Source organism: Atractosteus spatula (assembly GCF_055471065.1).
Source record: "Atractosteus spatula isolate fAtrSpa1 chromosome 10 unlocalized genomic scaffold, fAtrSpa1.hap1 SUPER_10_unloc_7, whole genome shotgun sequence".
Taxonomy (NCBI): Eukaryota; Metazoa; Chordata; class Actinopteri; order Semionotiformes; family Lepisosteidae; genus Atractosteus; species Atractosteus spatula.
In genome coordinates this window covers 127219-133985 of record NW_028296627.1, presented here as the reverse complement: position 1 = coordinate 133985, position 6767 = coordinate 127219, and the positions used below count along the sequence as shown (strand labels likewise).

At 38.9% G+C, this 6767-nt stretch overlaps 3 non-coding genes across 3 annotated transcripts; 2 read left to right on the top strand and 1 right to left on the bottom strand.

Moving 5' to 3' along the window:
- Positions 1-1242: 1242 nt before the first annotated feature.
- Positions 1243-1316, top strand: trnat-agu (transfer RNA threonine (anticodon AGU)). The gene has a single exon. It is a non-coding gene; the product is annotated as a tRNA-Thr (tRNA).
- Positions 1317-5083: 3767 nt separating this feature from the next.
- trnal-caa (transfer RNA leucine (anticodon CAA)) lies at positions 5084-5194 on the bottom strand. The gene is made up of 2 exons: positions 5157-5194; positions 5084-5129 (listed from the first exon to the last, which is right to left on the bottom strand). It is a non-coding gene; the product is annotated as a tRNA-Leu (tRNA).
- Positions 5195-6489: 1295 nt separating this feature from the next.
- Positions 6490-6572, top strand: trnal-uaa (transfer RNA leucine (anticodon UAA)). Its single transcript has one exon. It is a non-coding gene; the product is annotated as a tRNA-Leu (tRNA).
- Positions 6573-6767: the final 195 nt, after the last annotated feature.

Sequence of the window (6767 nt, the reverse complement as noted above, 5' to 3'; positions counted from 1 at the left end):
ATACATTTTTTTCAACATATCCTTACATTTACCTGTACAGCACAACATATTTTCTATACCCTCAAACCCCCAATGTAACGACTTTCTCCTGAGAAACACAAGTATAGAGTGAAATCACAATAACTTATACAACAAATCTATTCAAACGCCCAGATATGACAGAACACACCCCTTTAAATATGTATTTCCTTCATTTCAGTTTTCTTCCCTCCCCAGGATACCTGAAAATTCACTATCACATATTAAAGGCTGTACATGTAATACATCTACTAATAAAGATGGACATTAAAGTTAATTATTAAAAAATTACACTTTTCATTAAGACATGTATTGATAAAATTATTGTGAATAGTTGTGGTGTCTGGAAAGCAATTTTTGTTAAATATAACAATTTTCAAGCGAGTGGTGCATAAGCTTGTTATTTAGTGACTAAATTATTTCCACTGCATTCACAACAGTTCGAAATGTGTTCACTTGTTCTGCATAGCCTGCTACTGAGTTGTTTTCGGAACTGAAATCTATAAGAACATTATTTAAGATGCACCATGGCCCAGAATCGTTCATTGGGACTAGGATTAATATCAATTGAAAGTACTCCCAAATAAAAGATTAAACCTGAATATTAAAAGAGCAGGAAAGTATTAAAACAACACCATAACGTCTTGACTTCCAATCTTCTTCCTGGTTCAGGCCATGTACAGTAAAATGACAATCAGTGGAGTTATGCCGAGGTTGAAAGTTTAAGCCTCACCTGGAGCAGCCTGGTTTTCTGTCTTGACAAAAAAAGCGTTTTGTTCCACAACGGTGTGAAATGATCACGTCTTTACTCTACTTCTCTCTTGTAGCAAAGCAGCTCTTGCTAGGTGAGCATTTGCTCCGGTAAATTAGGTCACTTTTCATGTTAACTCACTTCTTCTAAACACAACATTTCCTGGTGCACGTTTTCTCTATGAAAAAATACATTGTCCCTTACATGATTGCTCGTTTTTTTTCATCAAAGAGTACAGAAAGAATAAAGAAAGGAAAAGTGTCGTAAATGAACTCTGCCGCCCGTGGGAGATGTCAAGCGCATTGGACATGAAAAGTGCCCGATAAAAGCCATTTCTGTACCTTTCTCTTAGTGTCGGGGCTCCTATTGAATGTAAAGGAGGCAACGTGCTCAGCCAGCCGACTCAGCGCTTACTGAACGCAGGTGTCTCAGAGCGGTGTGTCCAAGTGGAAGTAAAAGAGGCGAATGCTGCCGGCGTCGTGGCTTAGTTGGTTAAAGCGCCTGTCTAGTAAACAGGAGATCCTGGGTTCAAATCCCAGCGGTGCCTGTCATCCTGTCTTCGCGCACCGTTTATTGTTACAGACAATATTCTTCAGCATTATGTTTAAATGAAATGTTCATTTCGTTTTTGGCACGACTTGTTTTTCAAGAAATCCACACATTGCGAAAGATAAATTGCTCATCTTTCTTATCAGTGCAAAAGAATTACTGCCAGCAGGCAAGAAAATGACAACGATTTTTTTTTTTACTTTAGCCAAAAATCTGTGAATGTAGAAAAAATACGACGTGTGTCAGTTTCTATGGCACACTCAGTCAGGGTGTCCTTCAGTTAAACACAACGTTAGTAGATCAAACGCACCCAGAGACACACTTCGAATTAATCCGATCTAAACATTACCTTCTCTAAATGTGATTGAGTTTCTTTCCACGTCCTTAGCCATCTTGATGTTTGCAGAGATTTTCAACTTTTGACACGAGTCAAACTACAAGTAAATAGTTGAGTACCTAAGTCAATATCACCGGGAATGTGAATATAAATGTAAACATCAATATTTCTGCTGTCTCCTGAGAAACACAAGTATAGAGTCAAAACACAATAAATAATGCTAAAAAAACTGTTCAGTTAACACCCAGATGTGACAAAACACATTTAAGACTTGCATCCCCTTTAAATATGTATTTCCTTAATATCAGTTCTCTTCCCTCCCCAGGATACCTGCAAATTCACTATCGCACATTAAAGGCTGTGTGTAAGTCTTACATGTGTTCTGTCACATCTGGGTGTTAAATTAATAGATGTGTTGTGTTATTTAATATGATTTGACTTCACGCTTGTGTTTCTCGGGAGACAGCAGAAATATTGGGGATTTGCGGCTACAGAAAAGAATGTGAACTTTACAGGCAAAAGTAAGGTTACGTTAAAGAAACAAAAACTTATTGTCACCCTTTTCAACTTGATTATTTAAGACATTTGTTCGGAATAGTATATCTTCTCGTGTCTGTGGCTGTTGTCCTACAATAACGGTAGTGAAATAGCAGGAATGTGCGGAAAGAATCGGGATGGAACAGAAGACTCATCTAGTTGATAGTAAGGTTGTGTAGGACCGCACACACTACGATGTCAGTGTTGAGTAGCGTGGTTTAAAAGCTTCTTCACGAACCGGGAAGGAGTAGAAACCTAAAGTCTTCTTATCCGTAATCAGACACGTTATCCATTGTGCCACTGGCGTTTGCATCGCATTCCCATACAGCACCACATTGAGTTCAGAGCAGCTAGTAATACTGTACATCGCCACGGTCAACATTTTCTCAATTAGATTCATGTGTTTTGTACGTGTGTCTAATTACTCCGTCTTTCATTATGTCTGGTTTAAAATAATGTATCTTTAAAACAGACAAAGGGTTTATGAGTCTCCCTGAAATTCACACACGAAGAATAAAAGATATCGCGTTTAAAAAGAATACAAAGATGCCGGCGATAGAAAACGGAGAGTCTTAAGTGCGCGCTATCACTGAACTAAACTCCCGATCGGTAACTTGTCGGCGGGTTTTTAATTGTGTTAGGAAGCGCAAACAGTCAACAGTGTACATTTTAAAGGTCTAAGCAAAACAATCAGACTTGAGGATTAATCAGAACAGGAGCCTCTACTTCTTTGTATACTGAGGTTTCGGGTGAACATCAAAGTGAAAGACAAATTCGAAATTTTCACTTTTTGATTAAGGAACAAGAAAACACCATCATTTGAACTGGATTCAAACCAGGGACATAAGAAACGCCTGCTGTTGTTGTCTACAGTCTTAAGAGCTAGCAACTGAGCTATCGAGAGGTCGGAAAGTAAATGTTTTGTCACACGCGTAGCCCAATGCAGTGTAGTGTTCCTCTTTATTTAAATCCCAGTTCGATATCAAAATACTCACTCCCATAGTCTCGTTTAGTAGAAGAAATGGACCAGGCTTCTACTCTATAAACGTCCATAGTTCTTATAAAACATTTGAAGGGACATCGGTGCAGGCAGAAATCGACTCTTTTTCTAGTGGGAACAGGATCACATAAAAACTTTCTTTTGAATTGAGAAGAGGATCATGGTGACACTCAAAACATACTTGCCTTTGCTTCTTTCGAGGACGAATGGATTATTGAACTGCAAACATCGGAACATCGGATCAAATCTCTCCACTACTGCAGTTGCTTCTTTGAGAGTTTCTTCAAATATTTCAACTGAAGGTCAAATTCAATCTTACGGATTTTGGTTTTCTTTTGATCGAAATTGTATTAAAATCCGAGCCTCTTTCACAGTTGTATAATACTTTCCCCTGCATCCTCAGATAAAAATTCTAAATACCACAAAGTTACAATATATGGAATAGCATTTATTTTTAAATGTATTTTAAAATTTGCATTTATTTAGAGCTACATTTAGTGCTAGGTAAAGATAACATTGCTAATATTGATGGAGTACAAATGGAAGATGGATTTATGAGCTAAAAGTGCTAAAACGCCTCTTGTAACAACTAAGGACTCGTAGCAAGATTTATTTTCAAATCCAATCTTTGCTATTGCATTGCGTATTATGTAAACACGACCAGTTCCGGTTTCTGGTGCGTGCATTTTTTTCAAACTGAAATTCACAAGAACATTTTTCAAGATGCGCCATGTCCCAAAACCGTTTATCAGGACTACTATTAATATCAGGTGAAAGCAGTACAAAACATAAATTTAGCCGAAATATTAAGAGACTATTGTCTGTCAGCTACTAAGCCATGTTCAGCCAACGCTAGAAATATTGCTGCTCTCCTAAAGTAGCAAAAGACCGCCAACCCAACTTAGAAACAGAACACAAAGGCTCAAACCGACGGGAGTGGGATTCGAGCCCACGCGTGCAGAGCCCAATAGATTAGCATTGCAAATTCGTGCCAAAACTATTGAGATACATCAGAATCGTACCTGTATTTCTTTGGATTTTAGGAAATTTATTTCAGCGTGTTTATTTTTTCTGCCTGTGATCTCGGAAAGAAAGACCCACTACCTGTTCACCGAAATATTCCGGGAGTTTGCTGTGGTTTAAGAGGAGTGTATGAAGGTAATAAAGGAGGGAGGACACGTGAATTGTATAGCTGCTGAACCCGGACACACACCGTCTCCAGCTACTGTTGGAGATTTACAGTTCAGAAAACTGCTGTCTCGAGCAGAAACTGATCTTCCTGCTTTAGTCAAGGTTATTGGAATCGGAGGTTACCGTGGGGTATAGCGCTTATATCTCTCTTCTCTGGCTAAACGGACAAGTTTAAGTTTACAACTGTAAAGTATAGAAATAGACAAAAAAAAAGCTAAAATACTTCAGTAAGGCCGAGCAGATAGGAAAGTTTAATAAAATGTTCTGTAAATCAATTTCCCTCGATTTCCGAACTCTCTGTTCGAGCTCTGATATAATCTCTCTGCTCCTGCCGCTGTCACTGGGAGAGTGACTAAATTCGGTAGGGCTACAGGTTGATTTCACAATGCCACATTTAATTAAATAAAGGATAAACCACAAGGAAAACAGATATGTTTTAATAAATCTTTTTCTGGCTTTATATTTCGGTCTTTCACATTGGAATACATACTTTGCAGTAAATCTTTACTCGATTACAGGCAGCCCGAACGTAAGGGAGAATCGAAGCCTATTTGACTTTCTGCTAATCACATTGAAGTGTTCACGAAGCATTTCCCTGCCCATCATGTGCCCGCAAACCGGTTTATCCGTTTTCCTCTTCCTGTCATTGTCAGCGAGCGCAACAAGAAGGGAAAATGCAGGACAGAGAAAAGGTATTATTTGTCAGGAGTGGGATTTGAACCCACGCCTCTATTCAGAGACTAGAACACCCAAGCAATGGAAAGACAGGAGCCCTTGAGTCTGGCGCCTTAGACCGCTCGGCCATCCTGACGAACTACGTTCAGATCTCTTAAAAGCACCAGTAGTTCACTAAACTGAGAAATGCTTTGCTGGATAAACGTAAAATTGCCTGTTGTAGCCTAAACGGACCGGGAAATTAAATATTCGGATCGATTCAGAGTGTGCTTTACAGCCTTCTTGTAATATTTTGATCTGCTAGGGCGCAGTCGTTTTTACAATCTGGATTATTTCAAAAAGACCGACATCAGTGTAATACAGCTTTCACGTTTGGGAACAGACCTTGTATTGTACATTTCTTATAGGTTTATTTTCCTGATTGCAACATACTGTGAAGCATAGAAGCCAGCTGCATAAATCTCTATTACACGTCATTTATGAAGGCGTTTCAAATAGCAGCCACTGCAGGATTAACGCTTTTGGAGCATGTATTATATTGTAAATAATCTTATTTAAATAAGCTTAAATTCGCATACTGTTTTTCAGACAGCGCAAACCAGTCTGACCTCCTACAACTTTCTGTGCCGCTGAGTAGATCTTAAAACAGCTGCAGCCAGAGTAGCCGTAATGGCAACCCACTGCTTTGAGATCGGCTTTTCTTATTCTGCAGAACCACCGGCATCGGAATATACTGATCCGCATAAGAAGCGCTTTCGGTTTCTGATCGTTTTTATTGAGCGCTGCTCTAACTTTACATTTGCTCGTACTAGTTTTTCCCATGAAAAAAGACATTTCCCTCATTACATGATTTCACTTTTTTATTTTCAACAAGTAGAAAGAAATAAAATATAATTCCATATAAGAGACACAGGTTGGATGGTTGGTGGTCTAAGGTGTTGCGTTTAGGTTGCAGCTTTTCCTGGAGACCTTTGTTTAAGTCCTACTTCTGACAAAGTAGAAACGAAAAAATCCCTAAGTAGAAAGCATCTCGCATTTCACGTGTTTAATGTTAATTGTCTCAGCGGTTGCCTCGGTGAATGATGGATCTTCTCTCTTGCAGGGTGACGGCAAACTTCTTCAGAGAGGGGATCTCCCACGCACGGCTTTTCTTCATCAAAAGCGGAGACAAAAGAAACAGACTTCAAACTGAAATTAATTACTTCTTGATCGTTTATGACCGTCTTTAAAAAGCTGAGAGAAGGCGAAAACGTCTTTCGAAATGAGGAAATGTCTGCTGACAGTAAACACAGCTCCTCTTTAGTACTGTGCTAAGTACCCGTTTGTTGCGCGGCAGAACGGGGTACGTTTCTGTGACAGGGCCCTGGTTTATTTTTTTTAAATAGTTGAATCATATTGAAATGTTAAACAACGGAGATAAAGTTGCTGTTGACCAGGATGGCCAAGTGGTTAAGGCGTTGGATTTAAGACTTAATGGACAAATGTCCATGTGGGTTCAAACCCCACTCCTGGTAGAGTCTTGTAAATATTTTGAAGTGAGAGGTAACTTTTAAGACTTACACTCTATTTAAATGTCATTTTACTTAATTTCAGTTCTCTTCACTCCCTGGGATAACTGAACTCACAATCGCATACTGAAGGCTTTATATGCATTATCTGTGATACAGCTTCTAATAAAGACGGAATGAAACTGTATTAATAATAAATGA